This window comes from Artemia sp. Qi Xiang Cuo, chromosome 18, assembly GCF_049724085.1.
Source record: "Artemia sp. Qi Xiang Cuo chromosome 18, ASM4972408v1, whole genome shotgun sequence".
NCBI lineage: Eukaryota > Metazoa > Arthropoda > Branchiopoda > Anostraca > Artemiidae > Artemia > Artemia sp. Qi Xiang Cuo.
Window position 1 is genome coordinate 9,362,238 of NC_142811.1, and position 12,416 is coordinate 9,374,653.

The window sequence follows — 12,416 nt, forward strand, 5'->3', positions numbered from 1 at the left end:
TCTTTGTTTTTCAATCTTGTTGGTCAAATAAAGCGAGAATTTTCAAAAAAGAAAAATCATGGCAAAATATTATATTATACATACTATTGTAGAAGAGAAAAAAGAAATACTTTGCTATGAAGGTTTTTATAAAAAAAATTTTATACATTGACTGCTTTTAATTTAATTATTGTTCATACATCTGGGTGAACTAAATACAGGCTATATCCTACAGGATTCCAATAAGGTGAACAAGGTAAATTTGTTAATCCAGTATTTTTGTTCGCCTTAAAAACCCAGTCACAATCTTCAAACTGTTTACAGATGGCAGGATTAATTTTAAGAAGGCAGCATTTTCAAAGTACGTAAAAAACATTAGGCCTAATCTATTTATTGTGCTCTTGAGCTTAATGATCTGCAATTTATCCAATATGAAATGAAACTTCTTGGAGTAGTTTCAAAGGTTTTGTGGATTTTAAAGATTTATTTACATTGCAATTAATGGTATTGAGCTCAGTTGGCTTATTGCAATTGATTTCCATCACTGACAGTCAAGAAAGCCAGTCTCTTAAGAAGAAATCTTTTTCATTGGTTTTTTAATTATAAAATCAGCTGTTGATTACTATTATAATTATATATAAGTTATATGATTGCTATAGCTATAGATTATTATAAGCTAGGCCCATACAAGGGCCATTCTTTTGCTCTAAGATCTCACATTTTCTGCAAAGATTTCTATTCTTTTGTCCATCTTTATTCTAAAATCTTACAGCTCCCTGATGTTAACAAAAAGCGTAAAGAATGCCATTTTTCTGTCACATAGAACAGTGATGAGAGAACTTTGATGATATAGGCCTACTCATCATTGTTCTTAGACCACTGAACAAAACAGAATGATGAAAGACATTTGCAGTAAAATTCTACTTTAGCTACTTTTGTCTATCTTAGAAAGAGGTTAGGTTAGGAAAAAGAAACTTTCAGGGATGGATCTACAGACTAAAGCATGTCCCAGGAAGGTATTTTGAAGTAGGATACCTACCTTGACTCCTCCCTCCAGAGGGTCCTGAAATTTAACTACATGACAGGGGTATACCTATTGAAATTTCTCTTCTCTGGTTTCTTTTTCTCTGGCTTTAGCTATGAAAATGCAATTCCTGTTATTTTAGTAGAATTTTATGCCATATCAATGTTTTTTTTTTCAAAATTTAGGAAATGTATTTGCATATCTATAAAAACCTTATATATTGGGACTTTGTTGAAAACAATTTGGTTGTACTTCATTTAAGTAGAAGATCTGTTTTGCAAGGTTCCACTTTTATAACACACATATTTTTAAAGGTCATCATAGGTCAGGACCCTCTAAGAGAGAAGGAGTAGAGGTAGATACTTTAAAATACCTTCCTGGGACATACTTTGGTAATTTTTTTGCAGTTCATATTATTGACTTAGGATTAAAGTGAACAATACCAGTTGATGCCTTTTTTATGCTCTTTACAAATAGAATAATTGCTTCTATCAGAAATTCAAATTTATCCACCCCTATCTCCCTAATATGCAAATATATACCCTGAATTGTAACCACACAAAGAAGTTATCAACACTAGTTAAGTTATTGAAAAGTGGCCAAAAACATAACTAGTTTATAAATAAGTTGTTCAAGAGTAACATAGGCCTATTCAAAAAATACTTATTTATAACTATTCAAACCTCATTTGTTAGGCAAATCAAATATAAAATGTTTTCCTACCATTTCAAGTTTTTCAAATACTGTCAACAAAAACAGCGCTGAATTTTGCAATTTAAAACTTTGCCATCAACAATTCATGATATATTCTAATTCAGGGTATTTATTTGCACATTTGGGGGGTGGGGGTGGGTAAATATTGATTTGTGATAGAAGTAATTAATATATTTTTAAGGAGCATAAAAAAGGATTGAGTAGTCCTTTATTTACAAGTCAATAATATGAACTACAAAAAATTTACCCATACTTTAGCCTATAGACCCATCTCTGAAATTTCATTTTCTTAACCTAACCCCTTTTCAAGATAGCCAAAAGTAGCTAAAGTAGAATTTTACCAACGTTTGCAAAAGAATGCCATAAAATATAAGATCTTTGTGCTAAAATTTCTTTTTTGAGCATTCTTTGTCAAAAGATATAAGATCTTAGCAGAAATATGAGGAAAAGAACTGGCCTATAGAATGAAGGGACAGTCTCAAACATACATTAATTGAAATTTCATTCTATAAGCTAAGACAGGGATAGGATACACATTTTTTCTAAGCCTTAGATATCCAGTTTTCTTATCCTAAAAATCCTATCCTCTTGGTCCCAAAGCTGTTTTAGCAGAAGTCATGCAGGTTTTATGTTATCTCTTTATTGTAAATTACTATTTCTTATAACTAACTATGCTCCTCTTCCTCCATTGCAATCTATTCAAAGCCTCCCTATTTACACCATCCCAGGAAGTTTTTATTTCCCTCAAATCTTTCATACAACATCTTCCCAGCCAAACCACAGACAATCTGCTTTCCATTTAGCTGCAGACAGCTGGCCAAAAAGGACAATCTTTGGCAGGGGCAAATCTCAAGCATTTTTTTTTTGGGGGGGGGGGGAGGGGGGGGCAAAAGGGGTCCATATCTGGATAGTCAAAGGGCATGGGACATATAATATTTTCTCTCTCGACATTATTGGGGGGGCAACTGCACCCCCCCCCAACAACACCCCTGATCTTTGGCCCTAGCCATCTCAGAATGTGCCCTAGCCATCTCAGCCTTTCTTTCATTATAGCCCTAGAAAGCAGTATTTAACCACACTTTTTGTACAACCTTATTTGAAATATGGTCAGTTATTTTGGTACTCAAAACAATTTGCAGGCAATCTCTTTGGAAAACATCTAGCAAATCTTCCTCTGTTTTTTGGAGTGCCCATACTTCAGAACCATATTTAACCACAGTCAGCGCTATGGCTTCCAGTACTCTAATGTCGGTTTGCAGACTTATCTTTCTATGCTTCCAAGCTTTTTCCAACTCTCAAATTTGAGAGAAAAAAACTCTGAGCCTTGGCTATTCTACTTTAAAAATCATCATGACTCCCACCATCTTTACTTATAATGCTAACAAGATAAATAAAGCCATCTGCTTGATCAATCTTTTTGTATGCCCAATGTCACCTTTTTATCTTCTCTTATTCCTAGCCTTAGTAAATTAGTCTTCTTGACATTCATTTTCAAACATATTCTAGCACCCTGAACTTACAAAACCTCTAAAAGTTCATTCATTTTGCTCACACTTTCATCTAGGATGCTTAAATCATCTGCATAATGTAAATCTGGAAAGTTTTTTTCCCATTTGATTCCATGTTGCCCCATTGTCTTTCTTGTGCTCCTTAAGACAAAGTCCATCAAAATAATCCATATAAATAGGGATAGAACACAGCCCTGTTTAACTTCTGATTTAATGCAAAATCAGCTAAAAACCTCATTTCCTGCCTTAACTCCAGCAGTGTTTTTCTTAGACATAGCACTAATCACTTTAATGAATTTGTCTGGTATACCATACAAGGATAACACCTTTGCTAAGGCTCTTTTATTAGCTGAATTGAAGTCTTGCTCATAATCAATAAAACTGAGGAGTAAAGGTGTTCAATGACTCAGGCACTTGTCCATTATTAACCTAAGACTGAAAATTTGGACACATCACCATATTTAAGAAACTCATATATCACACTGTCAGCACCAGGGGCCTTATTTTTTAATCCATTTAGTACTATCACTAATTCTTCATCACAAAATAAATCTTCATTTGCATCATATCTGTCACAAACCTTGTCATTTTCTCTATATCTTTTGATGTAAATCTATCCTTGTTTAGCAAATTTCCAAATATTCTATTACTCTAGGCTATTACTTATTTTTTAGAGAATGGTCTAAACTAGGTTAAAAACAGCATAATTCACATATTTTCAACACATTTTCCAATCAACAAAAAAGCAAAGCAAATTTCTAAAATTTAATTTGAAAGATGGATAATGCTGAGTATCTGCTTTCAAATTATTTCAGATTTTCATCTTATATTAACATACAAAGCTTGCATGCTATCTATGCAAAAAAGTGGTATTTCTTTATTCAAGAAAGATGAATGGGGGAGAGGGAGACTCTATTTGACGCTTTTCAATTATGGCAATTTCAATTAGCTACTAGTTATTTTGATTTGACATGATTTTCAGGGATTGTGTACTGAAAAACCTATCAGCAAAAAAAAAAAAAAAAAAAAAAAAAAAAAAAGTATTGCAAAGCAACAGCAAATATTCTCTTGTTATTCATTCAAATTGATGTTTGATAATAAAGCTGATAGCCAAGCAGTACTCCCATATTCAAAATATTACATATAAACTTGAGAATCTAACATCAGAGATTTGAGTAAATGTTTTTTCTAAAGGCAACCAAACTAACTTACTTAATTCCTATTCATCAAGAAACAACAAATTCATCATCCCACACAGTCCTTCTTGAATAAAATTAAGACTCCCTTGATGTAGGTCAGTAAATATCCCATCCCAAGCACAACTATCCTGAACAATTTTATTTTAATGATGCAATGTATGACCCTTGGAAATAGCAAAGCTCCAGTTTGCTCCAAGGAATTTCTTCTAATTGTGGAAGGAAATACTGAAAGTCTTACCCATTTTCCTTGACAAGGGTAATTTTACAGTACTAATTTTGGCAGACGGAACACGATTTTTAAACATTTCTACCCCTTAGCACTTTTGCTTCAGTTGTTTTAGGAAGATAATTAAGAAGAAAACAAAATAAAAACTATTGGTCAATAGGTTTAAGCAATTTGGATTAATGATGACTGAAGTGATTCCCTTAAACATACATCATCCTATCCTATATGAAAGCTTTTACTTGTTTTGACGGAAAAGTTAAAATTAGTAGTTCCTAACTTTTCCCTGCATTTTAAAACAAACTATTGTTTTATATGATCACCAGCTTCACACCAGCATGTTCAGATAGATTAGGTGAATCCATAGTTCCTGCAACCAAGTAAAATGGTGAATAGGCTCTTCTTTGACCAAGAAAATTCCTCCTGATGATTTGAGATCTCCCAAATCTGAAAAAATAGTAGCCTTATTTACATTCTATCTAGGTATGTTAAACATGTCCTCCCTGTAGTAGCATAATCTTGGTTGGCATGAATATATAATGAGTCGAAGGTAATAGGCTTGAGATTGTCTGTGCAGGATTTTGACTTGTGCTGACAGAGGGGAATTACAAGTGCTGAAAATCATAGTGCAACTATGATTTGCCTGAGAAGATGCCCAGAACTGCCTGAGTAGGTCTCCATCCTACATTGGTTCTAAGACCATTGTTTTTCCTGAGGCCAAAATAATTTCAATGATTTAAAGAATATGAAAATTGCAACTTGGAATGTTACAACATTAAAAAATAACTGTCGTATTGACATTTTGACTGACGAATTCAGAAGCTTGAAATTGGATTTATTAGGAGTTTCAGAATCTCATATTCCAGGGGTAGGAAACATGAAATTAGGTAATATAGAATTTATTTACTCAGACAGGAAGGACAGGGTACATAAACAGGGAGTAGGTGGGTGTCAAGATGAATGAGAAAGTTGCTAAGTCCTGTTTAGGTTGGGAAGGTATTAATAGTAGAATACTAATTGTTCATTTTATGACTAAAAAGTTCAGGGTATCAATCATACTAGTATACACCACTGTAGAACCAACTGATGGAGATAGTAGTGACTTGGATGAATTTTACTTACAGTTACAGGAATAAATAGACAGGGTCCCAAGTAGAAATATGGTGTTTCTATTAGAAGATTCTAATGCCCATGTTGGTAGAAATAGGGATAGATAATATCCTAGCCAAGGTAAATTTGGTATAGGAAAAGCAAACAGTAATGGCTAAAGACTGCTGCAGTTTTGTGGGTAAAACAACCTTGCAATAACAAATACAATATTTGGTCATACAATAGCCCACAAGTGAACATAGTATTCACATGACAGTAATACACCTAGTCTTATTGATTAGGCCTAAAGAAGTGTTGTTATTGATGTTAAAAGCAAAGATTTCCATCTAGTAGTGTCTAGGGTAAATTTAAAGTTGAAATCTTGGAACTTTCCAGGAAGCCATGACGTTGGTAGACTCCAAGATGAAGATTTAAGAGAAAATTTCCAAGAACAGCTGAATACTAAACTGGAGACTTTAAAATTTGACAATATAGAAGATGGATGGAGTAGTTTTAGGAAAATAGTTTGTGAAGTTGTAAAAGGTGTCATAAGGAAGAAAGTTAGGAACACAGCTAGGAATATTAGTGAATTTGCTTTCCGTTTAGTAGAGAGGAAGAGGGAGTTGCACAGGAATTATTTGAGCAATAGGTCATATAAAAATAAGAGGAAGGTAAAAAAAGAGGAAAAAGTATTAAAATATGAACTGAGAAGGTGTGAAGTGGAGGCCTTGGATAAAATAGCCAAGGATCTGGAAGATACAGTTAGATGGCATAATAGTGAAATACTGTTCTAGCATGTTAATAGATTGAGAGTGAGTAGTCAATCTAGACTTGTCCCAGTTAAAGATAGGAACAGGGCCACAATTAGGGATCAGGAAAGAGTTAAAGAGTGGTGGGCAGAATATTTGGAAATTTGCTAAACAAGGATAGATTTACATCAAAGGATATAGAGAAAATGACAAAGTTTGTGACAGATATGATGCAAATGAAGATTTATTTTGTGATGAAGAATTAGTGATAGTACTAAATGGATTAAAAAATAAGGCCCCTGGTGCTGACAGTGTGATATATGAGTTTCTTAAATATGGTGATGTGTCCAAATTTTCAGTCTTAGGTTAATAATGGACAAGTGCCTGAGTCATTGAACACCTTTACTCCTCAGTTTTATTGATTATGAGCAAGACTTCAATTCAGCTAATAAAAGAGCCTTAGCAAAGGTGTTATCCTTGTATGGTATACCAGACAAATTCATTAAAGTGATTAGTGCTATGTCTAAGAAAAACACTGCTGGAGTTAAGGCAGGAAATGAGGTTTTTAGCTGATTTTGCATTAAATCAGAAGTTAAACAGGGCTGTGTTCTATCCCTATTTATATGGATTATTTTGATGGACTTTGTCTTAAGGAGCACAAGAAAGACAATGGGGCAACATGGAATCAAATGGGAAAAAAACTTTCCAGATTTACATTATGCAGATGATTTAAGCATCCTAGATGAAAGTGTGAGCAAAATGAATGAACTTTTAGAGGTTTTGTAAGTTCAGGGTGCTAGAATATGTTTGAAAATGAATGTCAAGAAGACTAATTTACTAAGGCTAGGAATAAGTGAAGATAAAAAGGTGACATTGGGCATACAAAAAGATTGATCAAGCAGATGGCTTTATTTATCTTGTTAGCATTATAAGTAAAGATGGTGGGAGTCATGATGATTTTTAAAGTAGAATAGCCAAGGCTCAGAGTTTTTTTTCTCTCAAATTTGAGAGTTGGCAAAAAGCTTGGAAGAATAGGAAGATAAGTCTGCAAATCAACATTAAAATATTGGAAGCTACAGTGATGACTGTGGTTGAATATGGTTCTGAAGTATGGGCACTCCAAAAAACAGAGGAAGATTTGCTAGATGTTTTCCAAAGAGATTGCCTGCAAATTGTTTTGAGTACCAAAATAACTGACCATATTTCAAATAAGGTTGTACAAAAAGTATTCAAAGCCTCCCTATTTACACCATCCCAGGAAGTTTTTATTTCCCTCAAATCTTTCATACAACATCTTCCCAGCCAAACCACAGACAATCTGCTTTCCATTTAGCTGCAGACAGCTGGCCAAAAAGGACAATCTTTGGCAGGGGCAAATCTCCAGCATTTTTTTTTTGGGGGGGGGGGGGGCAAAAGGGGTCCATATCTGGATAGTCAAAGGGCATGGGACATATAATATTTTCTCTCTCGACATTATTTGGGGGCAACTGCCCCCCCCCCCCCCCAACAACACCCCTGATCTTTGGCAATCTGCAGAATGTGCCCTAGCCATCTCAGCCTTTCTTTCATTATAGCCCTAGAAAGCAGTGTTTAGATGATAAGAGTATTTTCGTGAAGATTTTAGCGGGTTGGAAAGTAAATAATATGGGTCTGTAGTTGTCGCAATGGCTTTTGGATCCTTTCTTGTGCAGGGGAACTATGAAAGATGTTGAACAGAACTTAGGGTAGTATTTTGTTTCCCAAACAGCCATTACTTTTCGATGGTACAGTCGATGATAACGTCAGATTCTACTTTGAGCAATTCTGCTTGTATACCGTCTATCCTGGGTGCTTTATTGGATTTGAGGGATTTCACAGCGGTTTCTTTGTCTGACCTTAAGGTTGGTAGGGGTGGCTCCTCATTTGTTTGTGCTGGAAACATCTGAAGGACTTCTGGATCTGGATTTACTGTGAGATTTAGCTTTTCCTGGAAATACTCTTTCCAACGATCTCAGATTTCAGCGCGAGAGGTAATTTTGTGCCCATTTTTATCCAAGGGTTCCAGGCACTTTGTATCTTTATATTTTGCTAGCTCTTTAGCACGCTTGAACATATGGTGTGAATTACCTCTTTGGAAGTCGTCTTCGCACTGCTGACACTGTTTTGTTATCATGTCTTTAAATGCCTGGTTAGTTTTCTTCTCGATTTGGCGTTTCAGTTGCTTGAACCAATCCTTGTTTTCTTGACCTTGTTTGTTTCTGAGAGTTCGTTTCTCGTTGCTCATGCAACAATCTCCAACAACAATCCATGGCTTGTCTCTGGCAAATTTACGGCGGAGAACGATCTCGGCTGCCTCACATATTGCCCTGCTACTTTGCAACACAAGCTGATCAATGTCGGCTGGACTAAATAGGGCAGTTGTTTCTTGCATGATCTTCAGACGTCATTCGTTTAGCTGCTCTCTATACTCTTGTTTAATCTTCTGGTTGTTCAGGGCTTCCACGCGGAATCTTGGGACTTTTACTTCAATTCGAAAACAGCCTTTAACCTTAGACTAATAGATGACATAAGGAGGCTGTAATCACTGTCAAAATCTCAACCGGAGAGTCACTATGTCTGTGAATGAGAATTTCCACCGATTCGGTACCAGTATGTAATCAATCATGTTTAGCAGTCCTTCTATCGGGGGACCACCAAGTGACTTTCCTCTTTTGCCGGTGTTTGAACATTGTGTTTGTCACAAAAAGGTTGTTGTCTCATCAAAATTCAATGAGTCGCTCTCCTCTGCTGTTGATCTGCCCGATTCCAAATTTTCCCGTGATATCTTCGTTTCCGCTGTTGTCGTTACCCAAGATGACATTGAAATCTCTAAGGACTGTAGCGAAGTTTTTCTTTGGAATGGTGTCGACGAGACTCTGAAGCTGAAAGTAAAAATCTTCAGACTCCTCTTCCAACTTTGACGAATCAGGAGCGTAAACCTACACTAGAAAGAAGTTGCTGAACTTGCTTTTGAGTCGGATTATCATCTATCTTTCTGAGACACACCACTGATAGAGATTTTCTTCCTGTTTTTGTCAGCTAAAAGCCAACTCCTTGCCTGTGTATTCCATGTGTATGTCAGAGAGTAGGAGGGTCACCTCTCCTATCTGCTGTTCGCTGTTACCTGGTAAATGTGTCTGTAAGACACCAATGATATCCCACTTGTATCGGTTTACGTTGTGGAGGAGCATGTCTTCCTTTCCTGGTTTTGCCACTGTCCGGAGGTTTAATGCTCCAATTCTGGTTGTAAGTCGTGTACCCCAAACTGGTCTATCAAACGTTTAAAACGGACTGGTCAACTATTCTCTAGATTTGTTTCCAACACTATTGGCCGTCAATTCTTCGGTTGCCCCAAATGCGGTAGTTTTCTGTCAGTTTCCTCGAACCCGGTAGGTTGTACGTCGGTTTCCCCGGACGCGGTAATCTGTTCTTCGGTTTCCCCTGACGCGGTAGCCCTAGTTCTTAATCTCATTGAGTGTCCAATCATAATTTATAAAGAGAAGAAGTTTCTTGGCTTACTTTCGAAGCAACGAAAAGCCAATCCTCTTTGCTTCTAGCAGGAATCGTTAACACCCTTATGTGTGCCTTCCACCCTTTCAAAGTTGTTCTCCTAAAGAGGATCTTCCCATGTTGGTGTCCTGCAGCATCATGCAATTTAACCCATTGCTTTGGGAAGGTTTACAGCTGACGGGACGTGTCCACACCTTGGTGGGCCCAGGTCAGTCTGCATCAGAGGGTCCTTCTTCCCCCTCCACCTGTATTTATGTCCCCAAGGTGAGGGTGCCCCAATTTCAATTTATGAACCCCCAGGGTATAGGTCCCCCCTTGGTCAGCACCTCCAATCATTAGGGGTACCCAACATATCTGTAGGGCGTTTCCCTTTCCGCCACCTGGGGTCAATTGGATCAACATAATTAAAACTAGATGAAATCATATAATTGCGTCTTGAAATTTTCATTCAGGGAGTGACAATTTCACTGATTTAGTCAAAAGTTTTTCCAGGTCTAGTATATTTTTGTACAGTGGAATTATAAACAGAAGGAAATAATTTTCAAAAACATTACCCCCACATTCAGTACCATCTTCCTTCATTACACCAGTTTCAATGCAATATCGCCACCATCATCTCCATTGTTTTGAATTCCATCTCCATGCTAGCATTTCATCTGACATCAAAGTCATAAGCCACTCCTCCGTCCTTCAACCCCCTATTTTTCCATTTTATCGAGGTAAAAAAAGAATAGGCGTTTCTTCAAAGAATCCTAGCAATTACAATGCCCCCAGATTTAACAATGCCTTCCTTTGTTCTATCAATTTTATTATAATCCCACTGCCATCAGCTCCATCACTGCAGCCTCCATGTCTATAACAGCATCTCTTCCAGCACCATAGACACCAATAGTTACTCAATCCCTCTACATCACCTAAAGACATCCATCATTAAAGTTCTTAACAATTTTTGTCAAATGGCACCTGTTCTGGGGCCATTTTTGTCAAAAAGGGCACTAGCCGCTTGAATTTCCAATCAAATGAGCTTTTTTTGAAGTTTCTACGACAACACTTTCTATAAGAATCTTATATGCCCCCAGGGTATAACTTACAACCCTTGCCGTGAGGGCTGTGGGGGAGTGTCCTCCTCAAAAACATAATTTATATCTGGAAATCAACTACACTGAACAAAATGACTATCTCAAAATTTTGATTGGATGTGCTGGGGGAAATGATGAACGTGGAAGGGGTGTTAGTTGCCTTCTAATAACTTTCGACTAGTAAAAAGGGCACTAGCTACTTTAATTTCCAATCGAATGAGTCCTTTTCGAAGTTTCTACGACAACTCCTTCGATACGAAGTACCCTGGTCTAAAAAAAAATAAAAATAAAAAATAAAAACTATACATTGTGCCAACATTGTTCTTTACTTAGGCAGCGCGATCGCGCTGCCTATGATAACCACTATGTAAGTACAGAATAATTATATTATTAGTATTTACTTTGAAAAGTATTCTTACATTTCAATTTCTGAAAGTAAATGGTTCTTTCAAAGTATAATTTGTATAATTTTTATTTTGGTAGACACTTATGTAAAACAATTAACCTGATTTAGAAATCGATACACTCTTCTAATTATTTTTTAATTGTGGTTCAGTGATGTAAGTTTTTAAGTTTTTTGATATTCTCTACGCAATAATTGCACCAAAAAGGACACAGATGTAAGCCTTATATTTTAAATGAGCCATTAAGGTTAGTGTTCCCATTGAAAGATGCAATTTTGCAAAAAGCCTACAGCTGTAGCTCCCACCCAGGGGAAATATATTTACATTAGCTACATATATAGCTACAGCTACAGAAATATATAGCTACAGCTGTAGGCTTTTTGCAAAATTAATATTTTAGTTAATTAATAAGGAATAAGTTAATTAATATTTTAAGGAATAAATATCAGCATATGTACATTAAACTGATAATGCACATTTTTTTCAGTAAATTCTTTTGAATTTTTTCAGTAAAGTACAAATTATATTCTGGTTTTTAGAAAGCATATGGTTTAGAACCCTACTCAGATTAATTTCTGCTCGTTTTGAGTTTGACTTATTTTAATTTCTGTTTGTTTTGGGTTTAATTTATTTATTGATACTGGTTGGTGGTAGTTGTATGCTTGGTAGATAATTTTATTCTATTTTGTGCATTTTTGGTTTAATGGAGTTCTTTACTTTTTTCTGAAAAACTTATTTTTTGCAAAAAGTTTTTTTGGTTAATAATAATAAAAGGTCTCTTGAATGTCTTTTTAGTGCTCGTCTACTCTTCTTTGAAAACATCCTGTTTATTTTTTAAATTAAGATACCTCAAAGTTCTTGGCAGCAAAAGAAATTTTTCACCCTAGTAATTAGCTGTAGAATACTCCAAAACTATTTCT

The 12,416-nt window shown here is 35.7% G+C and overlaps 1 protein-coding gene across 2 annotated transcripts in view; it reads left to right on the forward strand.

Moving 5' to 3' along the window:
* Positions 1-348: 348 nt before the first annotated feature.
* Positions 349-12,416, forward strand: part of LOC148941183 (uncharacterized) — a 34,609-nt gene continuing 22,541 nt past the window's right edge. The window contains exon 1 of one of the 2 annotated variants that reach the window (XM_089103953.1): positions 349-442. The gene's annotated coding sequence lies outside the window, so the exon portion shown is untranslated. The remainder of the gene's footprint in view (positions 443-12,416) is intronic. The other variant, XM_089103954.1, reaches the window with a different exon arrangement.